The 20297-nt window shown below is 44.7% G+C and overlaps 1 protein-coding gene across 3 annotated transcripts in view; it reads left to right on the top strand.

Annotated features, from left to right (window-relative positions):
- The window catches only part of Dst (dystonin), a 398187-nt gene that overhangs the window by 148438 nt on the left and 229452 nt on the right, over nucleotides 1-20297 (top strand). The gene's annotated exons all lie outside the window — the stretch shown is intronic.

Below are 20297 nucleotides of genomic sequence, written 5' to 3' on the forward strand. Positions count from 1 at the left end.
TTGTAGACCAGGCTGGCCTTGAACTCAGAAATCCGCCTGCCTCTGCCTCCCGAGTGCTGGGATTAAAGGCGTGCGCCACCACGCCCGGCTGTCCCTGGTAATTCTTAACACTGGCAAGAGACAAGGTTTCTCCATATAACCCTGGCTGTTCTGGAACTCACTCTGTAGACCAGGTTAGCCTCAAATTCGAGGTCCACCTGCCTCTGCTTCCCGAGAGCTGGGATTAAAGGTGTGTGTGCCACCACATCTCAGCTTCTTACCAGGCTTTAAAAATGCATGTTTGTGCTTATAGGTTATGGGAATTGGGAGTTTTCCCACAGAGTCTGGCCTGTGACAGTCACATAGAAAGTCTTTCCATGTTTGATGAAAGACAAACTTTAGAAGGCTTGGGATACGTGATAGGTAAGAGTCAGAGCCTGGCTTCTGCCTGGCATTTATTACATCGGCCTTAGGATTCAGAACTGACCATGTTTGTACACCCAACCTGGGGATTGTTTTTTCTTCTCACAGGGTTGTCCAGTGTTTTAATTTCTTATCTGCATGTCCGCAGCTATCCTGGGAAGTGTGTAGCTTATGGCCCATAGGTTGCACGTGCTTACATCTTTGTGAACAGGTACCACGGGTACCTGTTCTGGTGTCTTTCTGTTGAAGGTAGTGTCCAGGCTTAGCTTTCTCCTGCAGTGGCTTTTTTTTTTTATCTTCTCCAGTGTAGGTTTGAAGAAAGCATTGGCAATTTCTTGTTATGAGCTCTTAGAGCCCACGTGTGTCGGAACTCTAGCCTACTCTAAAGCATGGAATCAGTGGGAGCTGGGTGTGGTGGCACAAGTCTGCAGACAGGCTCCGCAGGAGGTGGAGGCTTGGGAGCTTTAGAGTCCAGCGATTCTGGATAATACCGGGAATCATGGAGGAAACGCCTGAAGAGAAAAGGAAGGAGGCAGGAGACTCAGGGTTGAAAATCCCATCAAAGACAGCATTTCCTATAGGGTCTGTCTCAGGGTTTCTATCACTGTGACCCAAAAGAAACTGCAGAGGAAGGGGTTTATTTGGCTTGCACTCCCACATTGTAGTCTATCCCCGAAGGAAGTCAGGACAGGAACTCAAACAGCACAGGAACCTGTAGGCAGGAACTCATGCAGAGACCATGGAGGGGTGCTGCTTACTGGCTTGCTCATCCTGCTTGCTTACAGGACCCAAGGCCCAGGGATGCCAGCACCCATAATGGGCTGGGCTCTCCCACATCAATCACTAATTAAACAAAGTTCTACAGGCTAGCCCAGTCTTATAGAGGCATTTTCTTAAGCGAAGTTCCTTCCTCTTCGGTGAAGGTCAACTGAGCCTGGACGCTACCTCATAGCTTATGTCAAGTTGATATAAGTCTAGTCAGAACAGGCAGGGCCTTTTACAAGCATGACAGATGGTCCTGTGAACAGTTAAATGTTTAAAGTCAGAAGCCTTTCTCTTACAGTAAAAAGTGGGCCTTCTGAAGACCTCTGCTGATGTAGCTACTTAGGTATAGATGGTCGTGGACCAGTGTTCTGATTATGAAGTTAGTGGTTTTTTTTTTCTTTCTTTTCAGGCCTTCTCCCTATTGTCTTTCCTCTTCTTGTTGTTGTCTTCCTTTCCCCAGAAACCTCTGCGTGTCCTCTCTCTGCTAGGTAGCATGGTCATTGCTGGGAATTCAAAGATAAAATCATAAAACAGGGCCTTTGCTGTTAATTGTTCTGAGTGTGGTCTATTTGCTGGACTCTTCAGCTGAGAACTGACCCTGCAGCCTGGGAGGGCAGGCTGCTGTTGCCATGGGAACATAGGAAGTTGTTTTGCTTAGTCTGGAGAATGATCTGCAATAGCTACGGTTTTGAATGAGAGTTTATTATGTAAGTAAAGAATAAACGGGGGTAGCTGACTGCAGAACACTGCCAAAGCATGCACTCAAAACACTCAGCAAGAGATTCCCCTGGGAAGCCTCCCTGGGGCAGTCATCTGGAGCGCCAGGTTGAGCGCAGGGCGTGCCCTCCAATGAGTGTCCCAGTAAGAGCAGCAGAGAGATAACATCAGACTGGGCACTTAGCATCATCCATCAGTAAACTCACTGGGGAAGTTGTGGTCAGCCATACTGCCTACTGAAGAGACTTGGGCAAATGAACTGCCCCCCTTCCTGTTCTGACTGCAGGTGTTATTATGGGATAAACAATAGTAACCTCTGCTGGGAATGGTTACATTTTGGCTGTTTTTAAGGGTCTAAGTTTTTAACACCCTTAGCTGTTTTTCTTTCTAGTTACAGAGTTGGGGACCCTCTAACAGGTTTCTATGGACAGGGATTTTGGAGGAGACCGGGAGGGACTCCTCACTCCCAGGTTCAATTTTAAGAGGCTTAAACAAGCACGTGACATTTTGCCAATATAATGCACATACGAGGAGTCCAACAGTGTGTGGTGGGGACCAGACTAACCAGAATACTGAGAGTAATTAAAGGAAATGGAACCAAAGGGCACCTGCCAGACACACTAACAAACGGATTTGTGCTGAAGGGTTGTCCAGGGGACCTCTTGGAGGAGGTGCTCCGGCAGGGCTTGCAGTAACTGACTTGCAGTTCTCCCTTCAGCCACTTGGGAGCATAGAAACACTGGGTAGTGAAACTGACTGAGCCCTCAGCAGGTGGAGGACATCTCGGCAACAGTCAGACAGACAGCTTCTTCCTTAAAGGTGTGTGTGTGTATGTGTGTGTGCTGTCTGCCTACAGAAGGTTTTGCCTATAAAAGAAGGGTGCTCAGTAACATATAGGTGCCCTCCCCGGAAACTTAATTCTTCTTATTCTGTAGTAATAACTGGACTATAATTACTGCTGTGCTGAGTTGTATATTAATCTGTTTGTAGTGTTGTTTTATTAGTGGTCACTCTTCCAAGCTAGCTAACAAAAGCCACTCTGAGCCTTAGGTAACCACACACTGTACCTTAAGCACATTAATTCAGCCGTAGGAAATGTAGGTGATGAGGTGAGTTCCTTGTGAGGCCAGACCACCATTCCTGGATGGAAATGGCCATTTATTCACAGAAGCTCTGAGCTTTCTCCCTCGCCCCGTTCAGTCAGATATGCACGCCTCCCTCCCTGTCCTGTTCTCTCTCCCACTCCGCCTTGATTCATTCATGAAAGAAAAAAAATATATATATCTAGGAAATGTTGGGCTGGATCAAGGCAGACAGAAGCACTTTGAAATGTCAGTTATTGTATTTTCCACACAATATGGAGCTTGCACTTATTTATGTTTATGTGAACATTTGGTAATATGTAATGGACTTTGGAATGTGTAACCTCACTATGAACAGCAAGTCCCCAGGATAAACACTAGAAACCTCCTTCTTCCAGGTCTGTCTCTGTGGTGTTCATGGTTCCATACACAGTAGCTGTTACAATATGTGCTCGTTGTTTTATTGAATGAATTCAGTAGAACTCCTAGGACAGAGAAGTCTCACGTTAAAAAACTCCTAATCTTAGAAAGTATATAATGAGAACAAGGTCAGGGGAAAACGTTGTGCAATCACATAGCAACTAGGAAGCAAACAAACAAACAAACAAAAACAATCTACCTATTCATCTAGATAGATAGATAGATAGATGGGTAGAAGAAGAGGTGGAGGAAGGAGCTTTAGTTTTAAGGAAATTTATAGTCATCAGAGTGGCAGAAACGCATACGGCGTCCCGGCCTGCAGCCTCCACTGACTATGTTCAGGGGGTAGGGACCAGCACCTGCTGGGATCTGGGATCTGGGAGAGCTGCCCATGAAACTCACCTTTGCTTTGTTGTTCTCTGAGCTTGGGGAAGGCAAGCAAGTAACGTAAGAGGTTTTGGCCAAAAGCAAAGGCCAGACTGACCAGTCAGTTTCTGTGCGTGATCATTCAGAAGCAATGGTGACCTGAGTGGTCAGCTCATGAAGACCGATTAACCCTTGGTCTGAGTTGTCAAAGGGAGCTCCAGGCACCTGGCATTTCAGAGGTCGTGTAGCAGGTTTTAATATTCACCAGAACTGAGAAACCCCCACTATGCCTTCTCACTCGGCTTCTCACGTTGGTGGGATGGCACTCCTGAGCCGCACCGCCTGGCTTCTTTTTTGTTGACAGTAAACTTTTGTTAGCTTGCATCGATAAATACATTAAGGAGCGAGAATACATTCATCACCTCTCTGTATCTTTGTCTGTAGCTTATGTTTACTGGACTGTCTGTCGTCTGCGGGTTCTGTGTGCCTGTGCCTGTCTGTATGCTGTCTGATGTCTGTCTCTGTCTGTGTCCAACAAAAGGCCGTGCTCTGTTTGTATTGAACAGCTCAGAAACTGTGGCGTGGGAAGGGAGCAAGGAATTCTTTACAGAAATCCTTAAACAGACTTTTACAAGGAAAGACATTTTTTTCTGAGCCCAACTGACCCTAAAGCAACACAATGGAGCCTACGTTATCAAGCTATCTCCGTATTCTGTTTTCAACATTTATGGCAAATCATTGTTATGTAAGGTTGCTCCCAAGCTGGTAGCTGCTTTCAGCCGACGACGGGTACAACACACATACACACATGCATTAACCTGGGTCAGGAATACATAAGATTTTGTGTTAACCTGGCATCAGCTTAGATTATAAAAGCTGATTTCATGGCAAGTTAAGCAAATGAGTTGGTTTCTTTGTTTTCTTAAAGGCAGGTTAAACTTAGAAGTATACATTAGGACAGCAAGCTAAGCCTTAAGTGAGTGATCTCAGAGCATATTATTAACTTTGCTGTGAGGTCTCCCATAATTTCAATGCTTTGGAGGTTGGGATATATTTATAAAATGACAGCAATATAGTATCTATTGATCTGTCTATATTCTGTCTGTCATCCATCATCTGTCCGTCTATCATATGCATTTATATATATCATTTTCCCCTGTGAACCAGGAGTTTGGGAGCAGGTTGAGTGCGATTGGCATTAAGATGTCACCCGGGCCTGCGTCAGTGACGACTGACTGTGGTTGGGGAATCTCCTTCCAGCTTGAGACTCAGTGTGACTCGTGCATTGACCAGGAGCAGGGGGCCTGAGAGCCTTCCCTTTGAGCTTCCTCAGACACCGTTTTAAGTGTTTTTAAGACTGTGACTGGCCTCTTCCAGAATGAGTGGCCCAGAGAGCAAGAAGGAAGCCACGCTGCTTCTATGACTTCCTGGTGTCACATCTCAGCCATGTTCTGTTGTTACAGTCCCCACATTCCTAGGGATTAGAAGGAACTCCTCTTGGAAGGCTGACTTACCAATCTGTGGCCATGTTTTAGTAACAGGACGGTTGTGTGAGTTTTATGGATCTTTCTGGTTGGCTGTTTGGTTGGCTTTTGAGACAGGATTTCACTTTGTAGTTCCAAGGTTCTGGCCTTGAACTCACAGGGCTCCTCCTCTCTCAGTGTCAGGATTGCTGGGGTTACAGGCGTGAGCCACCATGCCTGGCTCATTTTACTAAGTGTTTGTACTTTAGCCTTCTCAGTCACAAGAGAGATTCATTTGTAATAGCCTCCCATGCTGTTACTGGAGGAGTCAGTGAGTCCGTATATGAAAAGCACACAGTACCATCTGTAGTCTGTAGCAATCTCTTGGGAAGTGAACCCTTTATAACTTTACAGTTCTGTTCAGATGGCACGGAGTCATGGCCCATACCTGCAGTGATCTTTTCAGAACTCTTTAGATGGCACAGAGCTCTGCCACATACCTACAGTGCTTTTGAGAGATCCCACCCCCTTTGTCAGTTTTCTTGAACACTGAGCGAGTGATATGTGACCTTATGTGACTGGCCTCTTTTTTTTTTTTTTAGGTTTATTTATTTGTTTATTGTATGTATGAGTACACTGTTGCTGTCTTCAGACACACCAGAAGAGGGCATCAGTTCCTATTACAGATGGTTGTGAGCTACCATGTGGTTACTGGGAATTGAATTCAGGACCACTGGAAGAGCAGCCAGTGCTCTTAACTGCTGAGCCATCTCTCCAGCCCCTAGCTGGCCTCTTTATACCTAGTCATTTTGCCCTTTATTTTTTGTGGAATCCCACAGATAGCTTGGCTCCTGGGACCCAACAGAAATCATTGTGGCTTCTAGAAAGGCTGGTCCTTCACTTAGAGACTCTTGCTATGGAGAGACCAGGGATGGTGTGCCTGAGGGAGCACCTTGAATGTGTTTCCTTGGATATTTCATTGCTCACGGTGGCGTCTTCCTTAGAAAGATGCTTAGGCCTTGTTCTGTTTGCACTCATTCACTCCATAGACTTATTAATAAACACCATATGATTCCATCTGAACTTTGTCTTTGCAGACTGTGTTTTTTTTTTTTTTAAAGATTTATTTATTTATTTTTATGTAAGTACACTGTAGCTGTCCTCAGATGCACCAGAAGAGGGCATCAGATCTCATTATGGGTGGTTGTGAGCCACCATGTGGTTGCTGGGATTTGAACTTTGGACCTTCGGAAGAGCAGTCGGGTGCTCTTACCCACTGAGCCATCTCACCAGCCCTCAGACTGTGTTTACATTTGGATTGTTATCAGTGCAGTTTCATGGAAAGTGTTCATGTTTGGAAGGCTCAGAATTGACTGTTCTTCCCACCCCCCAATAGTAAAGTTTCCTTCATACCCATCGGTCATAACTGAAGGTCTGACGCACTGCTGTGGTCTTCCTCCTCACATACGGTGAGCCAGGAGGGCGGCTGGCTCTGTTCAGCCTCCTGAGCCTGTATTGCCATGGCTTAGCATTGTCTTGTCTCTGTAACATTCTCCCTTAGTGGCTCAAAGACAATGATCAGAGCTTTCTGGCTGAGTCATTTAGATAGTCATGAAATATTTTATCTTTAAAATTTTTTTTTTAAAAACATAGAAGTTACCAAAATTGCTTGGCAGTTTAAAGATATAAAGTGAGTAGAATTCCAAAATGCTATGCAGACTGGTGATGAAGCATCCTGTTGTCCTCTTACAATAAGCTAGTTATTGCTCCCGTGGCTCATAGAACAAGCGTAACATTCTTCGCTAATCACCTGCCTCAGCCTGCCATACACAGGGCAAATGACAGGATTTGTCTTCCCACTTTCTGGTAATCATTCCCTTGGAGGTGGTGACAAGGACACTGGGACCTTCCTCTGGCTCTTCATTTTTTTGTTCTATCATCTGACCTTCCTCTGGTTCTTTGTTGCCGCTCTCTCATGTCTTTGCTGGTCTTTGTTTTTCTGGGTAGGAACAGGAATGTGAGTCTTCTCTGGCCCTTGGAAATGGTTAGCTTATAGACACAGTCAGTTGCTAGCTTTCAACTCAGAGCACAGCAGCTATTCACTGGGATGGCAAACTGATGTTTGTTATTTTCTTTATAGCTTTATTTCCTTCCTTTCCATTTGGTTTTGAGTTTGTTATTTGTCATCCCAGCCTTTCTCTACCTTCATAATATGTATGCAGCTGTGTATTTGTAGTGGTATAGTCGGAAACATGCTTTTGTGCTTTCCTTATTTTTGAAAAACTAAGGTTATTTTATTTCTGCAAAGAATTCCTTTTGCTTCCTGTAATTAGCTCATTTCTTTTACTGATGATAAGGAGGCCATTCTCTCTAGAGCAGACAGACCACATTCCTTCTTAAAAGGGTTTTCCTCCAAGTGTTTTCAAGTTTGCCTTTAACAGCATCTGTTTTTATCAAAGTTTTCCATTATAAGTCACAGAAATTATATCAGAGCCGAGCAGCAAAATATAGAAGAGGAAATTAGACTACTATATCCTCTCATTTAATCTTAATATATTAAAAATTAAAAATGATATTTATTTTCTTTTCTGGTTTTCTCCAACTCCAAACATGGCTTATCAACCTAGAAATGTGGGGATCAAATGTGTCTCCTGTAATTGCTAATTTCTCTAGTTTGGAGGATTTGAGGAAGCAAATCGACTGCTTTAAACTGGAAAGGTTCAGATATTTACCTGTGTGGGCTGAATTTGCATTGTGGAGGGGAAACATTTGGTGAAAGAATGTTCTCTTTACAGGATGATCTCTGTTTATGCAGAGAAGGGATGGTAAACAAAAGACCTACTATGTTATAACATTTAATGCTACCTAGGCAGCAATTGCTAATGGGGATGGAGGGAGAGAGAAGGTGAGAATGAATAGGATTTAGCTGGACATGATGGCACACCTCTCCGGAGGAGCCTGAGACAGGAAGATCATGAGTTCAAGGCTAACCTGAGACACCCTGCATAACTCAATCTCAAAAAAATATACTGACACTATATAGAGACATAATACATGAATGTTGAGGTCTAAAACTTAAAGGAGTAAAAAAGGCTTTCCTTATGATGTATGTCTGAATCATATTGTTCATGTAAGTTCCAATTTATGGTAAATTCTAAGAGCACTGTGTAGTCGCCAGAATTTAGACCAGAGACCACTGGACCAATGATACAATGACTTCAGCTATCGATTGACAACAGGAGTTGATGAGGAACAGGGAGGAAGAGCGCTTGTATCTTGAAAGAGACTAAAGCAACCTGCCAGTTAACTTTGAGGTATCTGACCTTGCTGGGATTTAGAAACAAGCAAGCAGGTTTGAAGCAAGATGAAGCAGGTTATTGGGGAAAATTAGACAGTTTTTGCTTCAGTGCTTTAAACTATCTGTGGTTGGCGTTCAAGCAGTTTACCGTGGGAAAAAGGAAAAGGGGTAGAGCTAGGAGATGACGGGTTGATGATTGCTGAAACTCAGTGGTCAGTGCTATGCATTTCATTTTTATTTTTAATTAGAGCTCTTCCAGATAAGAAGTTCCCCAAAGGGTAATATTGAGACCCGTGTTAAGCTGCTCACTGTGTAGAGATCTGCCCTGCAGAGATCTGCCCCTTGGATTGTGGGACTATGTTAGAGCAAAGGAACAATCTGTAGTCCCCTGCTGTGTGCAGGTGGCATCCTCAGTGAACCCACGGCCCTGTTAGAAGGACAGTGCTGTCCGCACCTGCCCACTTGTCTTCCTTTCCGCTGCTGTGGTCCATTCACATTTTAAGTGTTGCTCCCCTTCCTGGTCCTCCCCACAAGAGCTCTTCACTCTATCCCCCTCCCCTTTGCCTCTGAGAGGGTATCTCTTATCCCCCCCCCCCAATCCCTTTCCATGGGACATCAAGTGTCTACATGATTAGGTACATCCTTTCCCACTGAGGCCAGATCCTCTGTTACATATGTGCTGGGGGCCATGGACCAACCCCTGTATGCTTTTTGCTTGGTGACTTAGTCTCTAGGAGCTCCCAGGGGTCTGGGTTAGTTGATACTGTGGTTCTTCCTATAGGGCTGCCATCCCCTTTAGCTCCTTCAATCCTTCCCCTAACTCTTCCATAGGGGTCCCCGACCTCAGTCCAATGCTTGACTGTAAGTATCTGCATCTGTTTCAGTCAGCTGCTGGCAGAGCCTCTCAGAGGACAGCCATGCCAGGCTCCTGTCTGTAAGCACATCATAGCATCAGTAATAGTGTCAGGGTTTGGTACTCACCCATGGGGTGGATCCCAAGTTGCAGTCACTGGGTGGTCTTTTCTTCGATCTCTTTCCCGCAGTTCTTTTTGACAGGAACAATTCTGGGTCAAGAGTTTTGACTGTGGGGAGATGGAACCTAAAGAGACCACCTCCAGTAGGTAGACAGAACCCCCAGTGAGGGATGGGGTCACTAAAGCTCCACTTCTTTAAGGCTCCATAGCCTCCCCAAGTAGCGCCACCTACTGGGAGCCGAGTGTTCAAACACAAGCTAGTAAGGAAGACACTTCATTCCTATCCCCACACAGAAAACACAGGCCATGGCAGTCTGTAGATCAGCCTATGTGGTGCAGTTCCACGCTTGACTGTGATTTGGAAGATGATAAGAGAGTGCTCTTTCTCTCGAGGATGCTTTCTCTGCCCTCGATGCTCCCGGGATGGTCTAATAACAGGGAACTCGTGCTGCTGCTTGCTAAGTCAACAGTCCCTGTAATCACTTTGTGAGGATTCCGGCATAGTCTTGTAGAGCCTTCAGGCGGTGAGAATGGGGGTTCTGTGATGTCTGGGGAGCTCTGCGGGGAGATCACACAGGGAGCAGTATGCCACTTTGCTTTGGGCCAGGTATTGTATTTAATCCTTGTGTTGTTTTTTGGCTCTTGAGTCCGCTGTGAACCCAGGTTGAGGAAGGGTAATTTTTCTTGGCTCATGCAGCTTGTTAGTTCTAGAACTTGAATTTGGGCTTCCTCTGTTTGCAAAGCCCTTATTTTCCCTGCCTTGTGCACGGAATAGATCCCCAGTTTTGAATGTATTCGGAGATATTTAATACGATTTTTCCATTAACGTTGTGTGCTCTCAGACTTTAATTTCTACTGTCTTGCAGCAGGCACGGAGAAACTGAGGGTATTTCGTGTTTTGTTGTGAGACGGGATGAGGAGGTAGAAGCTGACTGTGCAGGAGTTAGGAAAGGAAAAGTAGTGCTGTGTCCAGTGTACGGTGAGTCATGAGTCATGAGATATGCCGTGAACATGTTGGGTCCTTCACTTCGCTGAGTTGAAAGTCGGTGATAAGAACTTACAGTACTTTGGGGACATATGCTGTGACATGGCAACTCTAGGCGTCGTCACTGAGATTTACACGGCACATCGGGAATGCTGGGTTTTGTATTACGCTTTTTGGTTTTGTTTTTTTTTTGTTGTTGTTATTTTTGTTTTTTTTGACATGTCAGCATATTTATTATTTCCAGTCTGAAATCCCTTAGATGTACTGAGCCCAGCGGGGGAAATCTGTAGCATGTATACGAATAGCAAAGTGATTATATTACATTAGGCATTCCTGATACGCATTAATTATTTTGAATGGAGGAAATGCAATGCCAGTGGCTTATAATGTAAGATAAACTGTGACCACAGGGACAGTCTTATTATAAGATTAATTTCTTGGGATATTTTTTGACGTGTCAGCATATTTATTATTTCGAGTCAGAAATCCTGTGACTCTAGTCTTTTCGTATCACCAGGTTTTCTTTCGTTCACTGAAAGATTTAGTCGACAGACTTTGAAGTGTACAGGAATGTTTGTTTCCTTTGGCTTTTCTAGATGAGTTCCTACCTCTGATTAGTAGAGAAAAATGTACTAAAATCTGATCTTTTTTTTTTTTTTTTCCGAGACAGGGTTTCTCTGTGTAGCCCTGGCTGTCCTGGAACTCACTTTGTAAACCAGGCTGGCCTCGGACTCAGAAACCCGCCTGCCTCTGCCTCCCAAGTGCTGGGATTTAAAGGCGTGCTCCACCACGCCCAGCAAATCTGATCTTTTTAAAAGGAGAGTATGACATGGAATGAAGTCTTTCTGGTTCTAGGGCTTCTGGCCGGAGATGTGCGTTTCCTCTTGGTGGCCTCCTCTTTCTCCAGGTTTCTGAGGGAAGAATGTGACATCTGTGGTTGGGTCTTTCTGATGACAGCAAGGTTCTTCAGCCTCCCGTGGTCTTTGTCCCGTCTTGCCTTTCGGGAGCAGCTTTGGGTGACTCTTACCTCATTTCTGCCTGGATGCCCGGTTCCCGGTGGGTCACTGATTTTCAAGACTGTGCACAGTGAGCTTGGATCGGGTATGGTTTGGGTATTAGGTTTTTCCTGCCTGAGAATTTGAATAATCCGTCCCCATCTGCTGACACTGTTTTGCAATATAGTGGAACCTTTGGAGATCAGGCCTAGTTGGAGAAAAAAGTTTGTTGGGGTTGTCCAACTGTAGCAAGCAGTATGGTCCTGCTTTGTGGTCCATCCACATGAGAGTAGGGGCTACCTCACATTTCTGACTCCACAGGGAAGAACTGTTCCAGCCAGCATGCCTTACCCATTATGGCGGACTACACCTGAAATGGGTGGATCAACATCCAGAGTGCAGTCACAGCATTAAGAAAATCAACCAATGCAGGCCCATCCAGCTCCAGAGTCACTTTACCTCAGCTCTGACTGGGAGGTTGCGTTGCACTTGAGCCAGGAGACCTGCTCAGGGGCCCCCGGCTTGCTCTGGAACCCATTTCCTGCCATGATGACACATCTGTTAGATGCCTGCACCAGACTCGTGGGGAACTCTGTGTTTAGTCTGTAGAAGGCAGGACCTAGTATCTGGCCACTTTCTGAGGGTGTCAAATAGGAAATGTGCCCTCTTCTGCCCTTAACTCAGTATGCCTGATCCCTTCAGGGCCAACACCTGCCTTGAACTTCATCATCTTTTTCCCAGGCCCTTTGCTTCTCTCTCCAAGCACTTTGGCTCTTCTGTCAGAGCAGGAAGGAATCTGTTTTCAGACCTAGATAAGGGGTTCATTGAGGACCCCTTAATAGGTCAGTAAGGGAAGGCAGGAGTGAAGCATTTTGGGAAATTCTCCCAGCTGAATAATTCTGTTTTTGAAACCATAAATAACAACTCCCATCCTCTCTGACATTTCTGTGATTTCCTTTTCATGTGGATAAATAGTTATAGTGAGAGTAAAGGACAGTATACGAATGCAGTTCAGAATATCATCGCGTGAGCTTGAAGGTCAGCCAAAATACTTACCTCTTTAGCTTCGGATCCCTGCAGTCTGCTGTCTGCTTCTCGGGTGGAGTTTAGCAAGAAAGGACCAGGTGATTCCACAGGCCTGTCTTCAGGCTCATCGCCTACCAGGTGATGAATAAATTGTACTCAATTACAAGCAGTAATTTTCCTCCTCTTTAAAGGTCAAAAGAGCTTGGGGATCAGGAAGGTGGGTGATTCTGGGATGTCATATATTGCTGATGCTGACTTCCCTCCTCCTGCTGTGTTCATTGTTTGACTGTGACACCACTGTTCCCTCTCCCTTGAATGTGCCATTCCCTCACACACCTTCAAAGGTCCCTCCTCAGCATCTGCCTAATGCTTTGTTCTATTTTCCCAGATAGATGTGAAGAAGCATTCTATGGTACCACTGTAACATAACATAATAGAAAGGGCGGCTCAACCATTTTTCCTCAGACTTATTTCCTGTCTTGTCTTTTTCTGGTTCTGGAACATACTTGGCCTCTCAGTAACTCACAGATAGCTGTAATTATTCAAGGCTTAGGAGATAAAGCTCTTAAGTTTTCATTGGAATGCTTTATCTATAGCTAGTTGTAGACAGAATCCTTGTATTTGGAAAATTTATCTTAGAACTATAAGATCATTTCTTTAATCATACACACACACACACACACACACACACACACACAGTCATGGCTCACTGACTCTTTTAAATGAAAACTTGAGTTTGTTTGAATTAAAATCCAGCACATGTTCTTCTTTATATAGGTGGTCACAGCTTTTGGACCTTTGGGGCTGTATATTTTAGTATTGTAACTAAGCCATCTCAGATTTTATATGTGTGTGTGTGTGTGTGTATGTATATGTATATGTATATATACACATATGTACAGTTAGTAATTATTTATAGATTATCATTTGTGAAGCAGCAGTAATATGGACATGGTTCGTATTCAGATCAATTGCTCTTGGTGGGTGCCATAAAGAGCGAGTTAGGGAGAATTTTACGAGAGTCGGTTTTGCCCATATTGCCCCTTTCCGTTGAATACCTTCATTTTTTTAAGAGCTTCATTTTATTCATTAGTGTTTCGGGCACAGATAGGGGAGTGGTGCCAGTCACCAGTGAATGCGTAGTTTCTATCTCAGTCCTAGTGCTAGGCCAAACAGGGTCCTCTTTCTGTTGGAGTTAACCATTTCCTCAGCAGTGACTGTGTGAACTAGGACATGTTTTTTCCATTGGGGGAGCAGTTGTGACCAAGTGTCTGGCTTGTGAGTGTGCACGCCTGGCACCTGTGTTCTTGCTTCCCCATTTTCATAACTGTGCTCTTTCTTTTTTGCCTCCAGCAGTGCGCCCCTGGGAAAATGCTTTAGCCCTGTTTTTGAGACTTGTAGCCCCTGCTGGCCTGGGACAGAATCCATGGCCTTGGCCATCCCAGTGCTAAGGTGAAGCATGTGAGCCGCCCTTCCCGATGGCTCAGCGCACAAACGGAAACTGCCCGGAACTCCAGAGTAACACCTGGAGAAGCCAGGGAAGTAAAAGATATCTCAGAATGGTTCAGGGGACAACAAAGCAAAACCAGATCCAGAGACAGGTCACACTTGTCTTGGTGACTGTACCGTAAATGGCTTGATTGTCTTCCTATTTTTCTTTATTTTGATTATTTTACAGGTTCTACCAGTAGCTAATAATAGTGAATGAATACTGAGGGTGGTCCTCAAGCATTGTATTTAATGTCTATATGAGCATTTTCTGAGGTGACTCTTACCCTGAAGTTTTGATTATCTTTAGCTTCCGCCCCTGAGTTGCTAGTTTTAGGATCAAGAGATTAGGTTCCCGGGCTACTTCTCTTGTTTTCAGTCCTGTTGCTTGTTGGTTTTCTAACCCTGAGCAAATAAGATAACTTCTCAGTGCCTCAGTTTCCCTCTCTCTAAACCCCATGTGTCTAGGCTGTGTGGCTGGTAAGTAGTGTGACTAGAGAGCACACGGGCTAATGTTATACGCAGATTCTCTAGACATTGTACCAGCGAAGCCCACCCTGCTTCCGCTTGAGCTCAGGGTGGGCTGGGCTTTTGTTTTGTTTTGTTTTTGTGTTTGTTTTTGCACATTGAGCTATGAACAAAACCTCCTCAAATGTGACTTTCTGTCTTCTTTCTTCTGTCTATACATGTGACTAGTTTGTCTTCTTGGCTCTGCTAGCTCTTTTATTAGACAATTCATTTAATTATCAGTAATCTTTAGGGACTAGATGGTGATGTGTCTATACTGGCAGAGAGAAGCAGGGCGGTTACAGAATTTGAGTTTAAGACCACTCCTCTGATACAAGTATCTAAGGTGTTTTGAAATGCCTGGAAAGGTATTTGAGCAGAGATATCTACTTTAAAAATCGCCTCTAGTTTTCAAGAAATGCAAGTAGACAAGACAAGCGTGCTCTAGAACATTGCTGTGCAGATGGTTGACCTAAGGTCACACTCTCTAGAGGGAAGTCCTCTGACTGCTCAGAGCTGTTATCTGTCTCATTCATTGGGGTGCTTTGGTTGGGCGAGTGAGTCCCTGGCTGGACCTCCTCTTGGAAGTGCGCCCACCCCCTCCCGGGGAAGAGGTCCTGTGTCACCTGACACTATTTGATTAGTCTGTGCACCTTTGCATTTCCCCTCAGTGCTCCTGGATGGGTACAGCGACTGAGTTAATGGTTAGGCAGAGCTGTTCAGGCCTGGGGTTGGGTGGGCTGGGGTGTGGCTTCTGTGGCTCAAGGGCACGCCTGTGATCCTGTAAGTACTGCAGTTGTCTGCCAGCTGCAGGCTGCATTTAAATAAGAAGTGCTGGATGGGAGGCTATCCTTGGGAGGCAAGCCCAGACCCATCACTTTTTCCAGTGGTTCAGATGGTTGCCTTTGGTGTTCCCACCCCTGTATCCTTGCTGCTGACTCAATGTGTGGCTGGCTTTGTTTTTATTGAAACAAAAAGCCCTATATGTATGACTCATGGCTATAATCACCATTGCCCTGAGAAGTTTGTCACAACCTGGTGACAGGGAGCCACAGTTTGAAAGAATTTATTAGGAACTCTTCATGAAAAACGACAATTTGCTGGATGAATGGAGGCCGCTAACTGAGGTATATTCGGATTTATTCTGTTGGCTCTTCTGACACGCTTGGTACCAAGAAAGATGAAAAGTGTTCTTGGGGAAATCAAGAGGTTGTGTCATTGTGTAGTGCTTCTGCAGCGCTGGACCCAAGAGCTCCTGGTTCCTGCCTGGCTCACACTGATGCACCGCCCCACCCCCCACCCCCACCCCCAACCCCCAACCCCGCCCTGGAGCTGAGTGAGGTGAGCATGTCATGATCACTAAGGACTGGGTTAGCAGAGAGATCAGGAGTGCTAGTTAAATGGAACAGTGTAACAAAAATTCGAAATCTTTGTGCTCCTTTGTTTATAGTCTGCAGGTAGGAGGAGGTAGATAATGGAGCAGATGGCCGAAGTTTTATGTTAAGTCCTTAGTCGATTGTAAACACAGGTATTAACCAGCAGATTCCTCTTTAGAGCAGAGCCTAAACCTCTGTTCCCACTTCCAGCCATCAGGAGCCAGAACTGTGCTGACAGGCAAGCATGCATTCTGACCTTTCATTAGGGGGAAACCCAACACAAAAGCGTTTGCAGAGAGAGGTTTAAGCCTCCATCCATCAGCTTACCCAGCACATTCTCCTGTGCCTTGTTTCGGAATTCCTCACAAAGGCCTGCGAAACCAGGCTGTAATTTGGTGTGTGGTAACTAAACTTCAAACAAGGCGAGGGGTGCCCCAAGCTGAGCGTGTTCTGAGTTAGTTTCTCTTTTCAGAGTCTCCTCTGCAGCTGCCCGGGCAGCCTTTCTTTGGGGACCTTGTTACCAGTTCCACACTCCAGCTGCTGACTGCCATGTGTGGTCCTTCCTGTCCTTTTCCTCTTCTCAGCCATCATAGGCAGAAGCCCAGCATACCTGGAGAGCTGCTCTGCCTTAAACCTGAGTGGGCACTGTGGCTGGTCTTGGTCCTTTCCCTATGTCTTCTGTGTTCAGCGCATGTCAGTATGTATATGATCGAATGTCCAGTGCATAAATGAATAAAGTGGTTTGGCATGCTCTCCTCCTGGGTATTATCAGTGATGATGCATACACATCTTTCTTGTAGAAGATTCGTTGAGTCTAGAGGTGCTCAGAACGAACCATGAGCAATGGCAGGCACACTGGCATCTTCCTTTTGCTCCGTACACTTTCTTCTGATGAAGTTCTTTTTTTTTTTAACTTATTTTTTATTGGATATTTTCTTTATTTACATTTCAAATGTTATCCCCTTTCCTTTCTTTCCTTTCCCCCTCCCTCCCAGGAACCCCCTATCCCATCCTCCCTCCCCCTGCTTCTATAAGGGTGTTCCTCCCTCCACCCATTCACTCACTCCCACCTCCCCATCCTCGATTCCCTTACACTGGGGCATTTTTTGAGCCTTCATAGGACCAAGGACTTCTCCTCCCATTGATGCCTTTTGAAGCCATCATCTGCTACATTCTGATGAAATTCTTTACTTGTGTTTTATAGGTCTATATATATTTATTAGCAGATTATTTTTCACTTGGTCACTTTTTTATGTCAATGTGTGCAGATTTTCAAAATTAAAGTTTCACAGTTTTCAAAATTAAAATGATTGAACTGTAACTCATTTATCTGGTGTCCTGCTGATTAACATTTAAACAGTTTCAGATATTTGGTCACAGTGAACATCCTTACAAACTAACCACACGGCAGGCCTATGAAAGTCTTTTGTTACCAGTTCTTGCAAGTAGAATTACTGATTCAGAAAGTATATCCATTTAAGTATGGGATATAGACTGTCAAATTATCCTGTTCAATGCTGTAATTTACTTACCTACATCAGAGTAGGTAAGGACTATGCATGTATCTGCACTTGCTGTTATCATTCTCATAAATTTACAGAAGCATGAAGTTTAATTTTGTGTTTGTCTTGGCAGCTGTAGTCTAGCAATGTTGGGGTGTCTTTTCATGAGTATTTTCTGCCCCATATTGTTGAAGTACATATGTGTGTGTGTGATTATTTTAGAGTTACTGTTTGCATGCCTTTTCTTTGGGACTGTCTATTTGACGTACTTAAGTATCCGGGACTGATGATGGTGTTGCTTTTGTAGAACAAGGTTCCTCATTTCTGGGCATTACAAGTGACGCTCTGGTCAAGTGAGAGTTTCATGGTTTTTTTGTTTTTTTGTTTTTGTTTTTTTCTGACTTTCAAGATTAGGACTTCTGTTATTTGACAAAGAAAAAGACTTTAGAATAGAACTTAAGATCTTTAGGCTGTGGACGGTGGCAGTTTTGCCCCTCTCTCCCTCCCTCCCTCTTCACCCTACTCTTTCCTCCCCCCCCCCCAGACTTCTGTTCCCCTCTGTTATATCATGCAGGATGGCCTCCAACCAGGAATCATAGGTGCACACTGGGTGTATGTAGGCTCTGGTTCCTAAAATTCTCAAGTTTACATATCACCCAACACAGAGACTTGCTTTGAAATTCAAGTGAACATACCTATGGAGTAATACATACAGAAACATTTGATGGTGTTCTGATGGTCATATTTCTCCCTGAAGATTATGTCTAGTGTATAAGGGTGAGCTTTCCAAGTCACATGTATGTAGCATGCCCTGAGCTAAGTCGACTGGAGTTGCCTTTTACTCTAAGGGTACCCTGCCTGCAGTGTTAGAAGACAACATTCAGTTGCTTCTGCTATAAAATCTGATATCTTCTATGTTACCTCCTTGTCCCCTCTCAAAAATTAAAAAGAGGGAAGGAGGGGGAAGAAAGATGGAGGGCTCTCTCTTTAAAGAGACTTCTGATAGCTCCCTTCCTAAGAGAAATGAACAGTTTATCAGTAGCAGTTGCAAAGTACTCAGGCTTGCGAGTGTTTGTTTAAAAGGGGGTGTGGACTAGTTTCCATTGAAGTAGGAGTGTCTCGTCAGTGCTTTCCTTTCTGTGGAGAAAGCAGCATGCTGACACACCACACTTCCTAAGGGAGAGTTCAGGACCTGTCTGCACTGATTCCTGATTCCCGATTCCGCAGAATGATGGGGCAGCTTGTGAGAAGCGGTCAGGACTGGAACACGCAGCTTGTGGGATTGATGTGCTGTATGGGTTAGTACGCGTCCCCGCCGTCCCCCCCACCCCCGCCCCCCTGCAGATCCTGGAATCTGGATAAGAAAGTTGTGCTACCTGCTTTGGCTGCCTGGGGAGAGCTGACAGACTGTGGGGTGCCTTGAGGAATGTGGGTAGAGTCTGGACTACTTTTTGACTCACCTGAGAGAAGAACTTCCCTGTGTATGGTTGTGCCTAGGATAGCTCTGTGTGTGTCACTGAGATTTGCTGAGGGTGGCACTGAGCATAGTTAACTTCCATTGAACTTTACTGGGAACAGCGTGAGCGGTAATAACTGCTCTTTATGTGATTTCTTTTTCCCCCTTAAATTCTGTTGTTTGCACTTGGTGTTTTTGTATATTTTCAGCTACTTTGCATTCCATGAAGTGAATGTAAATGTGTGCTTCCATTTAAAATTGATTGTAAATAAGATCATTTTGACTGGAGAAATGCTATAAAACTTGATTCAGTATAGTAATCGTGCAGTGCACACAACCAACAACCGGCTAATACACAGGAATGATGACAGTCGCTTTGTCGTCATAGCAACAGTGCCCTAAATATAAATCCCAGTGTTAAGGATCCCTGACTAAGATGAGGGAAAGTCACCATGAGACTTGTAATTGGAAAATTAGGTGGTGTAATCCGGTACACTCCCTTTTGAAATACCGTGTACAGAAGGTGGCGAAATCTGCCGCCTTCCCAGGCTCAAGTTTTCCCCAACTGCAGGGTTGTTACTGAAGATCTTGGAGCTGTTGTCCTGGTCCTGCTGCAGGACCCCTACTTGAGGGTCTCCTTGGCACTGTGTGTCACTCCTGTAGGCTGATCGTGATAAACAGAAGGATTGGGTTGTTCTTAGAAGATGGCAGCATGTGTGACAGGTCACTAAGTGAGTATCAGTCCTGTGCTTGTTAGTCAAGGGCTCCCAAGGTTTAGCATCACCCCCATCTACAGTGGCTCTTCTTCGCCTCATGGAAGGGTTTGTTTTCATGAGGTCCCATTTATTGATTGTTGATCTTAATAATAGGCAGTAAGTACACTATCTACTGGTGTTCTGTTCAGAAAGCTGTCCCCTGTGCCAGTGCATTCAAGGTTGTCCCTTACTTTCTCTTCTGTCAGGGTCAGTGTGTCTGCTTTTATATTGAGGTCTTTGGTCCCCTTGGACTTGAGTTTGTGTAGGGCGTTAAGTGTGGATTTGTTTGCATTCTTCTACATGCAGTCATCCAGTTTGACCTGCACCGTTTGTTGAAGATGTTGTCTTTTTCCCAGAGTGTATTTCTGGCTTCTCTGTCAAAAATCAGGTGCCCGTGTGTGTGGATCTATGTCTGGCTCTTCAGTTTGATTCCATGGATCGATGTGTCTGTTTTTATACCAATGCCAAACGTTTTTAAAGAATTACTATAGCTCCATAGTACAACTTGAAATCAGGAATGGTGAAACCTCTGGCTGATTTTTGTTTCTTTGTTTGTTTGTTTTTATTGTTCAGGATTGGTTTCGCTATCTTGGGTGTTCGTTTTTCCACAGTAAGTTGAAAATTGTCCTTTCCAACTCTATAAAGGACTAGGTTGGAGTTTTGATGGGGACTGTGTTGACTCTGATGATTCCTTTAGTTTGGACAGTTATTTGCAGATTA

The sequence above is a fragment of the Mus caroli genome, chromosome 1 (genome assembly GCF_900094665.2).
Source record: "Mus caroli chromosome 1, CAROLI_EIJ_v1.1, whole genome shotgun sequence".
NCBI classification, from domain to species: Eukaryota; Metazoa; Chordata; class Mammalia; order Rodentia; family Muridae; genus Mus; species Mus caroli.